This window comes from Ctenopharyngodon idella, chromosome 5 (assembly GCF_019924925.1).
Source record: "Ctenopharyngodon idella isolate HZGC_01 chromosome 5, HZGC01, whole genome shotgun sequence".
Classification (NCBI taxonomy): Eukaryota; Metazoa; Chordata; class Actinopteri; order Cypriniformes; family Xenocyprididae; genus Ctenopharyngodon; species Ctenopharyngodon idella.
The window spans coordinates 18,779,340-18,793,264 of record NC_067224.1 but is presented as its reverse complement, the minus strand read 5'-3'; the positions used below and the strand labels follow the sequence as shown (position 1 = coordinate 18,793,264).

Here is a 13,925-nt window from a genome sequence, read left to right as displayed (position 1 = left end):
CAGTGTACTCATCTTCCGATGGATACTCCCAGCAGGATAACGTACCATGTCACAAAGCTCAAATCATCTCGAACTGGTTTCTTGAACATAACATTGAGTTCACTATACTCAAATGTCCTCCACAGTCACCAGATCTCGATCCACTAGTGCACCTTTGGGATGTGGTGGTTTGCAGTACATTTGCATCGTGGATGTGCAGCCGACAAATCTGCAGCAACTGCATGAGGCTATCATGTCAGCATGGACCAAAATCCCTGAGGAATGTTTCACCTTGAATCTCTGCCACAAAGAATTAAGGCAGTTCTGAAGGCAAAAGGGGGTCTAGCCCAGTACTAGCAAGGTGTACCTAATAACCTGATGACCGACCTGTGTGTGGACAATGATTCACACCTGTAGGCAGAGGTCAAATTGTAAAAAATCTCAAGGGCAATGGTGTGGTCATGGCAGGGTCGGGGGCAAATGTTTCTAATTTTTAAACATTTTTATTTATTAATTTCTTAGCATTTTTTTCTATTCTGAATAACTGAATAAAAACAGCCAGAAAATTTGCCAAAAGTGCCACTTTCAAGCTATTAGACAACGATCCCTTAAGGAATCAACGCACTTCAGCTATGTTTGTTATTCTTTCTAATGTGTCAGGGGCAAATCCTTAAACACTAATCAAAGAAATATCATACCTTCTGTTCTTTTTTTAAAGAACGTCAAAAGATATTGATTGAGTTCTGATTGGTCAATTGCTGTCATTTATAGTTTATTAATTATGAAAATATTGCAAATTCTAAAATTTCATTTACATGATAAGTTTTACATAATGCACAACACTTTATCTAATGAGGATGGTGGTTTTACAGAGGGGAAGCTTTCTGTCATTTTGTTCATCAAGCCCTGTCTGTAGGACACTAAAGCACAGAGGTCAGAGAGCCTGATATCAGTGTTAGCTGCTGCATAGGGCCTGTCCCTACAAGCTCATCTCTCTCTTTACTTTGCCCTTATAGTTGGTTTCCCCAAACAGGAAACTCAAATGGCTGGAATGCTTGCTGAGGTAAAGTGGCTAATTCTCATGGGATCAATCCCAAATCATGGTCTAACTCCTTCTCCTTGAATCCCATGCTGCATTTCAGATTTTAAACATCTGGACAGTTTAAGTAAAGTAACAGCCCTGCCATCTCACCAGTCAGAGGCTTATACTGAGATCATATACAGATCATTATCATACAGTCTAGACTCCAGTATCAAGGCTACTCAACATCTACAAACAGGCCTTTAAAGTAAATGGTTAAGGGCTGGCTTTGGATTTTGCCCTGATATAGCACACTATCTGTTGCATAGTTTAAATCAAATCGTTCCCATACAGGAAGCTTGATGCATGGAGATCTGAATAATGTCAGGAATGCAGATGATGACGAGCGAATACACAAACAAAAGCAAACGAGCTATTACCTTCGGAACTTGTTGCGTCATTAGCGGCTCACGCATGAGTCGGTCTGATTAGGATTTGACATGGAAAATGGAAGTGCAGAGGAAGAGGAGGTGTTTCCGGAGCCTTATTAATGTGTCAGGTGCAGGGCAAATCTCCACTGTGAGGAAAGAAAAAATGAGTCATTATTACAGCTGAGATGTCGAGAGACTTGCTGGTTTTGAAGGTTGTCAACATGCGTTTCCAGCACCTGACCTGGGCTTAATCTTAAGCCTGAAGTAAAGAGAGCATAAAGAGTTCTGAGTTCTTTTGAAAAATGTTCAAAAATAATCCACATTTACAAACCTTCCACAATTGTACCCTCTCCAAGTTACACAAGCAGCTAAAAGTGTGACAAACTGGACTGAATTTGTTTCTCATGATCCTAAAAACTGCTTTAACACATTAAATTAGATAAGAGTAGACAGATAAAAATATGTTTGTGCCTATACACTACCGGTCAAAAGTTTACTATTTTTAATGTTTTTGAACATTAACGAAGTCTCTTATGCTTATTAAGGCTGCATTTAATTCATAATAAATACAGAAAAAACAATAATATTGTGAAATATTATTACAATTTAAAATTATGGTTTTCTATTTTAATATACTTTAAAATATAATTTATTTCTGTGATGCAAAGCTGAATTGTCAGCATCATTACTCCAGTCTTCAGTGTCACATGATCCTTCAGAAATCATTGTAATATGCTGATTTATTATCAATGTTGGAAACAGTTGTGCTGCTTATTATTATTTTATAACCTGTGATACTTTTTCAGGAATCTTCTATAAATAAAAAGTAAAAAAAAAACATCAGCATTTATTTCAACAATATACACTACTGTTCAAAAGTTTGGGGTCAGTCATTTTTTTTCTTTCTTTTTTTTGAAAAAAATTAATACTTTTATTCAGCAAGGATGTGTTAAATTGATAAAAAGTGATAGTAAAGATTTATATTGTTAAAAAAGATTTATATTTTGAATAAATGCTGCTCTTTTTAACCTTGTATTCATCAATGAATCCTGGAAAAAGTATCACAGGTTCCAAAAAAATATTAAGCAACACAACTGTTTTCAACATTGATAATAACTGAGTATCACATCAGCATATTAGAATGATTGCTGAAGGATCATGTGACACTGAAGACTGGAGTAATGATGCTGAAAATTCAGCTTTGCATCACAGTAATAAATTATATTTTAAAGTATATTAAAATAGAAAACCATAATTTTAAATTGTAATAATATTTCACAATATTATTGTTTTTTCTGTATTTATTATGAAATAAATGCAGCCTTAATGAGCATAAGAGACTTCGTTCAAAAACATTAAAAATAGTAATGTTTCCAAACTTTTGACCGGTAGTGTATATGAATTACGCTTAAATATATTATTATAGTTTAATTATTATTATTAGTTTTTACTGTAATATTTTAATGGTTGAGTTGGACCACGTAGAAATGCAACAACCAATAAGTGTCCATATGAAAACTCCTTCAGGTCAAAAATATGAGATGAACTTTATTTATTTGATTTTTTTTATTCAACACTTTTAGTCACTGAATCCTTCCATTTGTGTTATTTTATAATTTTGAAGACTTTAAAAAAGTAATGATAAAGAATTCTGGTGAGTTAGATTTTTTGACTGGTAAGCTGGTAAACTGATTGACAGTTGAAACAGAGATGCTAATAAAGAGAGAAACAGCTGTCCAAGCCCAACTGTGTCATGAGCACATTATTTTAGGCTTGGGGTCTCTTTGAAGTCCTGTCATTAACAGTGTGAATGAATAACTCCTCAACACTGGCTTATTCCATCACCCCAGATAACTTCACTCTTTAATGCTACATCTGTTATCTCTTCCTATATCATGGTTGAAGAAAAATCGCTGTATAAAAAAAAAAAAAATGAAGTAAAAATGGTTGCGCAGTCTCAGCACTTCTCCGGTTCATTGCGGAGTTCATCTGAACTCAAGCGCCCTCTTGTGGTGAAAAACAAATTAAAGCAGTTTTAGGGTGTTTTCAAATTTAGAAACACTTCTCTCTGAATCTGAATCTTTTAATTTAGTTGAATTACTTTTTAAATAATTTTACAATTATTTTAATAATCGTATACTTTCTTGTATGTCTTGAGGCAGTTACTGCAATGTTTTTCTTCATACAGGGTTTAGAAGCTTAGCCAAATATCCAAAACACACAGGAGGCCTCAATTAGACCAATAATTAGGTTGTGCTTAAAGACCATTACTGCGATTCGCGCACAGGTTGATGAGGAATAGCGGCCCCACTGGGAGGAAACACCTGCTGCCCAGCGCCAGGGGGGTTCGGTTGAAGGATGGAGAGAAAAAGGTCAGCGCAAAGTCCCCAGCCCTGATAAACGTGACCCCTCTGAGGGGCCTACAGCCTCAACCCTAATGCCTGACAATGGAAATTAGATCAGAACAAATTGGAAAGTTTTCCTATTTGGGAGGAAATGTATGAAAGAGAGGGGGACGGGGGCACTTTCTGTAAGAATATTTTCAAAGGATGTACAGTTATATGTATATGACAGTATGTTTATATTTATATGACAGTATGTAAAACTATATGAAAAAAGTATTTAATAGGCTACTCAATTTAAAAGACTAAACACAACTACAAGCCAAGTATACGTCAAATACCTAATTTTACTTTTAAGTATATCTCGATCAAAAGATTGAGTACATGTATATTCCAAATATACTTAGACCTTTCTGTCAGTACAAGTCAAGTATACTTGAGTGCAATTTTAAGTATATTTCTGAGTACATAAAAAGTAGACTGAAAGTATACTTTATTTTTAGTTTAAAAAAAAGTATACTAATAGTACACTTAAATAAACATCTTTTTCGTAAGGGAAAACACACATAGCTTACTGTGCGAGTTGCTGTGTTCATAAGGCATCGTGTAGTTCACAGTATTGGCCTAATTATTGGCATATAAGTAATTGGGCCCCTACTGTGAACTATACTGTAATGAATGTATTGAAATTTAATTAAATGAATGATGTTGTTAAATTTATTTTATATACATAGTTAAGTCCACTTATTTGATTTTATTACAGTAAAGACTGAAAATACATTTTCAAGAACTGTTTTATATGTATGTACAGTTTCTTATTGTTGCGCTCTAACAGTAAGGGAGAGCACTTCTTTTGTGAGTGTCAGTAAATTCAAAAAGTAATGCATTCTGTGCAACTTTCAAACAGTAATCTGATAACATATACTGACAGATCACATCCATATAAACACACTTATTATGCTGAAACTTGCAGCTTAAAGGGTTAGTTCACCCAAAAATGAAATTCCTGTCATTAAGTAGTACTCACCCTCATGTCGTTCCACACCCATAAGACTTTCGTTCATGTTTGGAACATGAATTAAGATATTTTGGTGAAATTTGAGGGTTTCTGAAGCACACATAGGCAGCAACGTCATTGCACCTTTTGAAATCCAGAAAGGTATTAAAGACATCATTAAAATAGTCCATGTGACTACAAGTGGTTCATCCTTAAATGTTATGAACAACGAGAATACTTTTTGTGCGCAAAAACAACACAAAAATAACGACTCTATTTAACAATTTTAACTGTTGTCATACACAGTTGACGTAGTGAATGCAGTTCAATGCTTCCGTGTTTACGTCTGAAAGCTGGCTCAGTATTGGCCGACGCTGTACACGTGAGCACCGCAACACATGCGTGTGATGCTGACGCAGGAGCCGGCCAATAATGACTCTGCGTTGTGGCGTAGAACGCGGAACTGCATTTACTGCATCAGCTGCGTTTAAGGTTAAGATTAAGGTTGAACCGCTATAGTCACGTTGACTATTTTAATGATGTCTTTACTACTATCTGTACCTCAAAAGGTGCAATGACGTTGCTGCCTATGTGTGCTTCAGAAACCCTCGGATCTTAATTTGTGTTCAGAAGATGAACAAAGGTCTTATGGGTTTGGGACGACATGAGGGTGAGTACTTAATGATAGAAATTTCATTTTTGGGTGAACTAACCCTTTAAGCATGAGCATCTGTGTCCTATGACTGAGTTTAGGGATCCAGTAAAACAATATTCTGAAGTGAATTGTGCACTTGGAGGTAAGCGTCAATAGCACAACTGCTTAAATCCACATGTGTCATGCGGCTGTGCCTTTTTAGAGAGAGAGAGAGAAAAAAAAACATACCCAGTGAAAATTACACACTGACATTTTCAGAGGAGCAGAACTTGTTACACAAATACGCAAACAAACAAAGCCAAAGCATAGCTAAGGTCTCCAAATTGCTATGTGTGTAACCATCAAATTACAAGGCAATATTATAGTTTATACAGCAATAAAAACTGTAATTATGTATTGTGGGTTCATAAATTGGTTAGATCTCAAATTTAGGTTGCTGCTAGATGCTAAATACCTTTCTGTTAATTTGCTCTCTCTTTCATTTCCTTTGATATGCTCATTGTGGTGAGATAAACCCCATAAAATAATAGAGCCCTTGATTGGGACACACTGCCAAAGCACACCAAGCATATCGAGTGAAATATATATATATATATATATATATACACATACAGTATTCTCCTAAAAATTATAGCATAATAGCAATAATGAAACATTCATAATCATAAGGGAAGTGTTCAGAAACCAAAATGGCTTTCACAGAAAAACTCTTGACCTCTGGGTTATACTCACTCGTTTAGGGTTTTGTTTGAGGCCCTATTTAATGGTTAAAATCTTTTTAATCTTTTTATATGAGCTCCAAATTTTCCTTTGGGAAAATATAACGTTGCCTAGAGACGTGCAAACCTTTCTTTGTAGTATGTGCCGTCATGTATAGATTTACATAGCACTCACTTCAAAAGAGCTTGTGGTACCATTACTGCCCCATATACCTCAGTACTAATTGGCAGATACATCTACACCAGAATTAGTGTAACCACAACATTAGCTTCTGCTATGACCACTCGTATATTCACAATAAGAAGGTTTCACTAACCAAACAAACTGAATTTACAGCAGATTTCAATCTAAATCCGTTATGGGTTTTATCAAAAAAGATTGAGTGGCAGTTGTTGACATTCTCTCTGCCTCAACCTAAATGGCCAGGAACAGAGTTATGCAGCAGATTCTGTAAGTAGCATTGTGTTCAGTGAAGTAAGATTACAGAATTTATGAAAGCAATGTCAGATCCTATTTGGCCCGACGCTGTGCCTGCACATTGGAATCACTGACAGAGGCAAAATGAAGTTAATTAGGTGCAGGACTGCTCCGGCAATGTGCTCGCTGAACTGTGGCTGCGGCGGGATCAGACTTCACTAATCCAGGTTTGGGAGGAAAACATGGGCCTCTGTGGTTCTGAAAGGCTTGTGGCTCTAGACTAGCTGTGGTGCCGACTGCTGGAGAAAGTCTTTGGGGAATCAAGAACGAACATATATGATGGTTTGAATGGATCTAAAAATAGATTTACTTGTGAAAGACAAAATTACTTTTTTGTTCAGTAACTGTACAATGGCCAAATACACACTGTAAAGTTTCAGGAGTGACAACTGCATTTAAATATTGCCCTAGATCTGAATATTGAGTCTGTTAGTTTTCTTTTGGCTCTATTGACCCTTTTGACCCTACGTGACCTGCCTACGGCACTTATCTATACGTACAGACATGACAGCACTGACTGATGTGCAATTCACACGTATGTGCAATTAATATGGAGGCCTTTTATTTATTTTTTTTATTTTTTTATTAATATTAGTTAATTTTTTGGACATCAAATTTAGGTTTTAAAATTCTTTGAAATGGTATCCTTATGAGACTATTTATTGTAAAAAGAATTACAAATGACAGTAACATATTACAATGATACATGCCCTATTTGTTTTAAAAACCTTTATTTCGCACATTGTTTGGAGGACAACACTGAGAAAGTGGAATACCATTTTTTTTAAAAATAAAATAAAATAAAAGTTTCCTTTTTTTTAAAGAGATTAATATAAGCAATAATCAACACATTTATAGATTATCAAAAAAAAAAAATTAGCTGCAGCCTTAGACATTATTATCGTCAACTACTTTGTAAGTAAAAGTAAAAACACCCTTGGTTACGCACAATCCTGAGTCACCTTATAATTACGGTAATTACAACATGGCGTGAACGCAGCCTTAGTTTGAAAGAGTGTGATCATAAAAGCAACGAGTCTGTAAAAGCGGACTAGTGCGTAGATGAGTTTTCCTGTTTGGTGATAACGTTTAATGTTCCAAACAACCGCTTTAGTCCCATTTAGCCACTTGTTAGCAACCGCCTTTTCCAAGACAAGTAAAAGCTGGTAAAAAAAAAAAAGTAAAAAAAAAAAATAAAAAAAAAACATGGAGGTATTACTGGTGTATTTTATGTCGTCGAGTAAAACGTGAGATATCTTGAGCCTGTGTTAACCAGACCTTATTTCAGACATTTAACCAAAAACCCATTCAAAAAGCCCACTGACTTCAGGACGATGGGACCGCAAGTGCTAAAATGCTAACTCATTTCCTTCAAAAATACATCATCCCTTCAGCACTCTCCTGTGGGGAAACCGGAGTACATACAGTAAAAGAAACACCTGCCCAATCCATACCCAACAAACGTGCAAACTCCACAAAGAAAAGCCTCCCAACTCAGCAAGGACTTGAACGAAGGAGGCGAAGGACTCACCACTTAACCCCTTATAAGTGCCTGTTTTCAAGAGACAGACACACAGAGGAGGAATATCAGTGACAAGATTTTTACTCACCCAAAGCGCTCTGCCAGCTTTAAAGTCGACTTTCTTTCTCTCCATGTCCTGCTCTGCTTTAACCAGTTTCTCTTGGCCTGGAAGAAAAGGAAAAGACAAGAATGTTTCCAGAGTAATTCAAGTGACATTTGCTACAACAACAATAGATGATTACAACAGTTTCAAAAAATAAGATGCAATGCAATGGCATTCATTACAATAGGCCTATTACTTAATCATATTCAGTTTCCATCAAATCCTCCAGCAAGATCTCGACCTCATTCTTTTCTTCAGAAGCTTACAGGATACCGACAGTTGTCACCTTCTTTAGGAAAAACTAGCCATTGCACACAACTCAAAACACAACCTGTCAATATTCGTTCAGTAGATTCACAACCAATGAATAGCTCCTTCACAGGTCGCACTTGAGTGCTAGTTAGTTTCTGGAGGCAGGAAAAGTCACCAAAGCATTTATGAACTTCAAAAAGAAGAGACTTCAGAGAACAAAAGGAGATACGAGTCAGTGCAAGGATCCGTTCACTTAAAAGATTCATTGAACACACATATGTGTTCCTGAACAACAAACACAGAGCAGTTCCAAGCAGTTGCTAATAATGCTGGCCTTGATAGAAACCACTGCATACATAAAGAAGAGGAATATATACCCTATATAACTGTAAATGAAGATGATAATGTTAATAGAGAAGCATATAGTACATGTAACATAGAGCTCATGCTGCTCTAATTGACTTACTGCTGATATCAAGTGTTGTTTACATTTAAATGAGCCTCAACATTCTATGTCAGTACAGCAACTGGAGTTGACATTTGAAATCAACACAACTGTCCCTGAAGCCTTGAAGTCTGATCATACGTGCTACAAGCTCTTTACAACTCTTCAGATTATTAAGTTTCTTCAATTTGTCTAATTTGGGAAGCTGTTCTTCAGCCATCAGCATGGAGCAGCGTCGCTCAAGAAGATCCAGGGCTCGTCCCACACACCTGAAGGAATTCTTGGTGGAGGGCGTCTCTTCCATTCAAGACCTTTCACAGCTGGCAGCTGTAATCAGGTTAGATCACACATACAGCTGCCCATATGTGAAAGATCGAAGACCCAACGGTTTGGAAGAGCGCTATCAAAAGAACGCTGCTGTTCTTCCTGACATCAGTCTAGCAGCCTCAGTCTCTTCAGTGGATGCGTGTCAGAAGGAAGAGCCTGTCTCCATCCACGGCTGCAGCGTGCAGGACTACCAGGGCATTTACCGCTCTGTGGTGGAGCCCATGAGGAAGACACGCTCTGGTCGGCACCGTCCCTACAGCCTTGAGCTGGGACTGAACATCAAGCAGCGGCTGTGGGAGACCCTCAACTGCCCTTCACTGGTGGAGACGGAGCAGCCTGACGGACGAGTCCTGATCACTGAGAGCTTCTCCACACCCAGCAGAAGCTTCGCTCCACGAATCCATGTGGACATCAGTGAAGAGCCCCTGCCTGAGGAACCCCGAAGAAAGAAGCCCAGACACTGAGTCATCAAAGTGTCACATGGAGGCTGGGATATCACACAGCGGGGCCTACGTATGTAAATATTGTATATAGTAATACAGTAAGTTTATATTTATAGAGTAAGTTTTCATTTTGATGAATGTTTTTAGCACACTGCTATGAGATTGTTTGGATGCTTTTGGTGATTTTGATGTCATGCGGCTCCTCCTAGGTTGTTCTAAACATTTTTTAATGCATTGCTACATAGTTGGCAGGATGTTTTGGGTGGTTTCCTGTGTGTTGACATGCGTTTGCCAAGGTTTTCTGAGTGGTTGTTGGCATGTTGGTGGTTTTTTCGGAGTGGTTTTTCGTGCACTGATATGCAGTTGTTAGGATGTTTCGATTCATTGGTTGACATGCGGTGGCTTTTAACCAGTTAGGTTAGGGTAGGTTAGGTTAGGGTCCCTCACATGGTTTGCAGCTTGACGTGCTGTGAGGGCTTGTGTGCATCAGTGATGCTGAGAGCTACGCCACTGGTACTTCACAACTACTGGTAGGGTCACCCATAGTGGACAGGTCTCAGCTGAGATGCCAGACGAAGACAAACCACCTTCTGGACAGGAGAGGATTGGCCTGATGTTCTTGGCAGAAGATCACAGTCATGTGACAACAGCAACAACACCAGAATTACCTGTATGGAAGAAACTTCAAACTGATTATATATGTGAAAGTCATAGATGGATCGATGGAAGCAACTGTTCAAACAGAATGAGGAAACACAAAATGTTAAACCAATGAAATTATTTCTAAATATAGGCAGGCACACGATCATGTAAATACCATTGATTAGAGTAGTAAAAATTATTTAAATACAACAGTTACTGTTTAATAACAGGTATTACAGTAATCTAAATTCATAAAGCAACTGCTCTGTAATATACAATTGTGCATGAATAATCAAAACGTGCATTTTAAACATAAAAACTAATGCTATCAGTCAATTAAAATTTATTCACGAATAATCACAGATTTAGAAAGTGCTGAAATCTGAATCAATATTTAATTCTTTTCCAGTGAAAATGCATTTAGTTCTTTCTTAATATTTTATTAAACTTTTACACAAACAAAGCCTTACTAAAACTAGCATAAAAATTAAATCTACTGAAAAACGAAAACTATCAAACACTAAACTAAAACAATCACAGCGTGAAAAAACAGCATCAGAAGCTCAAAACTATAACACTGTGTTGTAGGTTACTAGAGCGTCGTTTCAGTATGTTGTTGCATAGGTGAGAAAATATTAAAAAAATACATTTGATTCAAGTTGTCCTTTTAGTGAGTTCATGTCTGATTGTGCAGTATAGTGTTTTATTATTTTTATACATTAAGACAAATTGTCTAATTTTGTTTTGGTACTTTAATTGAATGAACAAAAACATTCTTCAAAATATCTTCTTTTGTATTCATCAGAAGACATAAAGTCATATACTGTAGGTCTGGAATGAAATGAAGGTGAATAAATGATGACTTTTTCAGTTACTATCCCTTTAATGTCCGTGAGCTTGATTTCCAGAAGGCCGATTTAAAGGGATAGTTCAAACCAAAACATTCTTAATATAAAAGAATATATTTTGAAGAATGTTTGTAACCAAACAGTTGTGGGGCACCATTGAATTCCATAGTATGAAAAAAAATACTATGGAAGTCAATGGTGCCCCACAACTTTTTGGTTATAAACATATCTTCTTTTGTGTTCAGCAGAAGAAAGAAATTCAGACAGGTTTGTAACAACTTGTATGTGAGTAAATGATGACAGAATTTTCATTTATGGGTGAACTATCTGCTTTAGACTCACAAATACTGGATTCAGCACGTTTTAACATGTACCTCAGGGATGACGTGTTTTTGTAGGCAAAACCTGGAAGCGAGTTAGCATTTTAGGACTTCCGGTTCCATCACCCTAAAGTCTATGGGTTTTTTGAATGGGTTTTTGCTAAATCGCCTGAAATAAGGTCTGTGGTTAACAAAGCCTCTAAATATTTTCACGTTTTGATCTATGACATAAAACACACCAGTTATAACCCTCTTGTGATTTTTTAAACCTTTATTGTGTCTTAAAAACGGCAGTTGCTAACAAATTGCTAAAAGGGACTACTTCCTTTGGCGGGGACTTTAGACATCATCATGACAAACAGGACATTTGGACAGCATTTCTCATGAAAAAGTGGATAAGTATTCATGCACAGCGCAGATCATAATCAGCGAGCATGTTTTTAAATAAAGTTGCTTTCTAAATAAAGTTTGAGGAAGCTTGGTGGTGTTGACGTTGATCCGCGACCATGGTGTGCTGTAGTCCGTTTATAGCCTACTGTTAGCTTTTTATATCCGACGACTTTATTTAGGCTTCAAAATGTATAAATGTTGTGTTAACTTGTAAAGATTATCTTGATAGACAAAATGTGTAAGTGTCATAGCCCCTTGTTAAACACAGAGCTTATTTTTTGCGATTTTTCCAAAAGTCTATGGGAAAAATGCATAGGCTTTCGATCGAGGGAACCCGTGCGCCGCTAACTTCCGGGTTGGCCTACAAAAACACGTCATCCCTGAGGTACTCTATTGTCATGCAACCTATTTTCAGTGCGGAGACCTACCAGTTGAATATATGATTAGAGTGTGAAAGAATTTAGACGTGCAAACTTGTACGTATGTCGTACATTTTATGCATTTAGCAGACGCTTTTAAACTTACAATAGAACATAAGCAATTCATCACAGAGCCAACAATAGTCATTGTAAACAAGTGCAGTTTTATAAGCTAGATTAGGAACAGAGTATATGTGAAATCATCAATCTACCTTCAGTGAGGAAAACATCTAACAGCAGAGTGTAGAACATCACTGTCAACAGCGGCTACAGAATGACTGAAGTGCGCAGCCACCTAGATGTACAGAGAAACACACTTTAGACATGACAATTAAACAATAAACATACATAATTATTTAATAATTATATCATTTGCATATTTAATTGCATATAATAAGCATAAGGCAAATTTTAATTATATTATTTTAAGAAAAATTTTATTAGCTGTTCTAGTGCTGATAATTGTAAATAAGCATATATAGGCTTGTCTGTGGATAGACATCTCAATCCACTTTTGTAAATTGAACGGCTGTCTTTTGTCTGGCTTCCGGTGTCATTCGCCTCAAGTTATTTTAACTTTACAAACAGCTCGTTATGCTGCTTGATATTGCAAACTGGTATTTCTTACCATATTATTTTAATGCATTGTCTTAATTATAAACACGCAGTTTTTACAGTTTACTGCACTTTGATATTCTTCTCGTTATTTCTCTAATAAATAATAAATCGGAAGTCTCGAACCTTCACAGAAAACACCTTACATCTGCGTTGAAAAATAAGGTGGTTAGGTTTAGAAATACAACTTCATGTACTCACTGTAGAAAAACCAAATTAACTTCATGGAGGTCCAGGAAAAACTGAGGGTTTGTTAATGTCCAGATTATAAGAAAAATCTCGTTTGAATAGCCATTAGATACCAAAACCATGTTTTGTACCGAATTTTCTACCGTTACTTCGCAGACCGGAAATGATCTCCATCTACTCTCAAGAAAACGTCACGTGATATTTTGTCTAGCATATTCATTCATTTTAGTCAATTTTACTCGAACACTTAATTTAGGTCAATGAAAATTGTAACAGACCTGTAACCAAACATTTTCAAAAATGTAGGCTTAACGTTGCATCAATATGAACAAGTCAAAGTACAAATTATCCTTCTTAATGTTAACAAAAACTCAAAGTCTGCAGGTGGCAGTCTTGAGCAGCCGACCACTACGCTAAAAACGAAGCTCGTGAAATAATAGCCTTTGTAATAATTCAATATATAATAAAGTACGCTGAATTATCCGCTTTTCCGAAATGATGTGTGGTAAATCCTTCTCTCTTCAGTGAATTATTAATTTTAGACTGGTCGAATTATATAGGCCCATATTTCACAGTGTAGCCCACATGGGCCAAATAAGGCCCACCACGACTTTTAATCAGGCCCGCAAACAAATTCTAGTAATCACTTTAATGTGGCCCGTGCGCTGTTTAAAGCTGCTGTCCCTTAGGTTTGGTACTCTAGCGGTTGATAAACTGTATGCGTCTTGCGGAAAAACATTGGCCCTGTCCAAAAATGGCACACTTCTATGCACTTTCGGCCTTGTGGA

The 13,925-nt window shown here is 36.7% G+C and overlaps 1 long non-coding RNA gene across 1 annotated transcript; it reads right to left on the bottom strand.

Annotated features, from left to right (window-relative positions):
- Nucleotides 1-1,436: 1,436 nt before the first annotated feature.
- LOC127513358 (uncharacterized) lies at nucleotides 1,437-13,925 on the bottom strand. Its single transcript, XR_007930388.1, has 4 exons — nucleotides 13,150-13,925; nucleotides 12,546-12,628; nucleotides 8,233-8,309; nucleotides 1,437-1,577 (listed from the first exon to the last, which is right to left on the bottom strand). It is a non-coding gene; the product is annotated as an uncharacterized LOC127513358 (long non-coding RNA).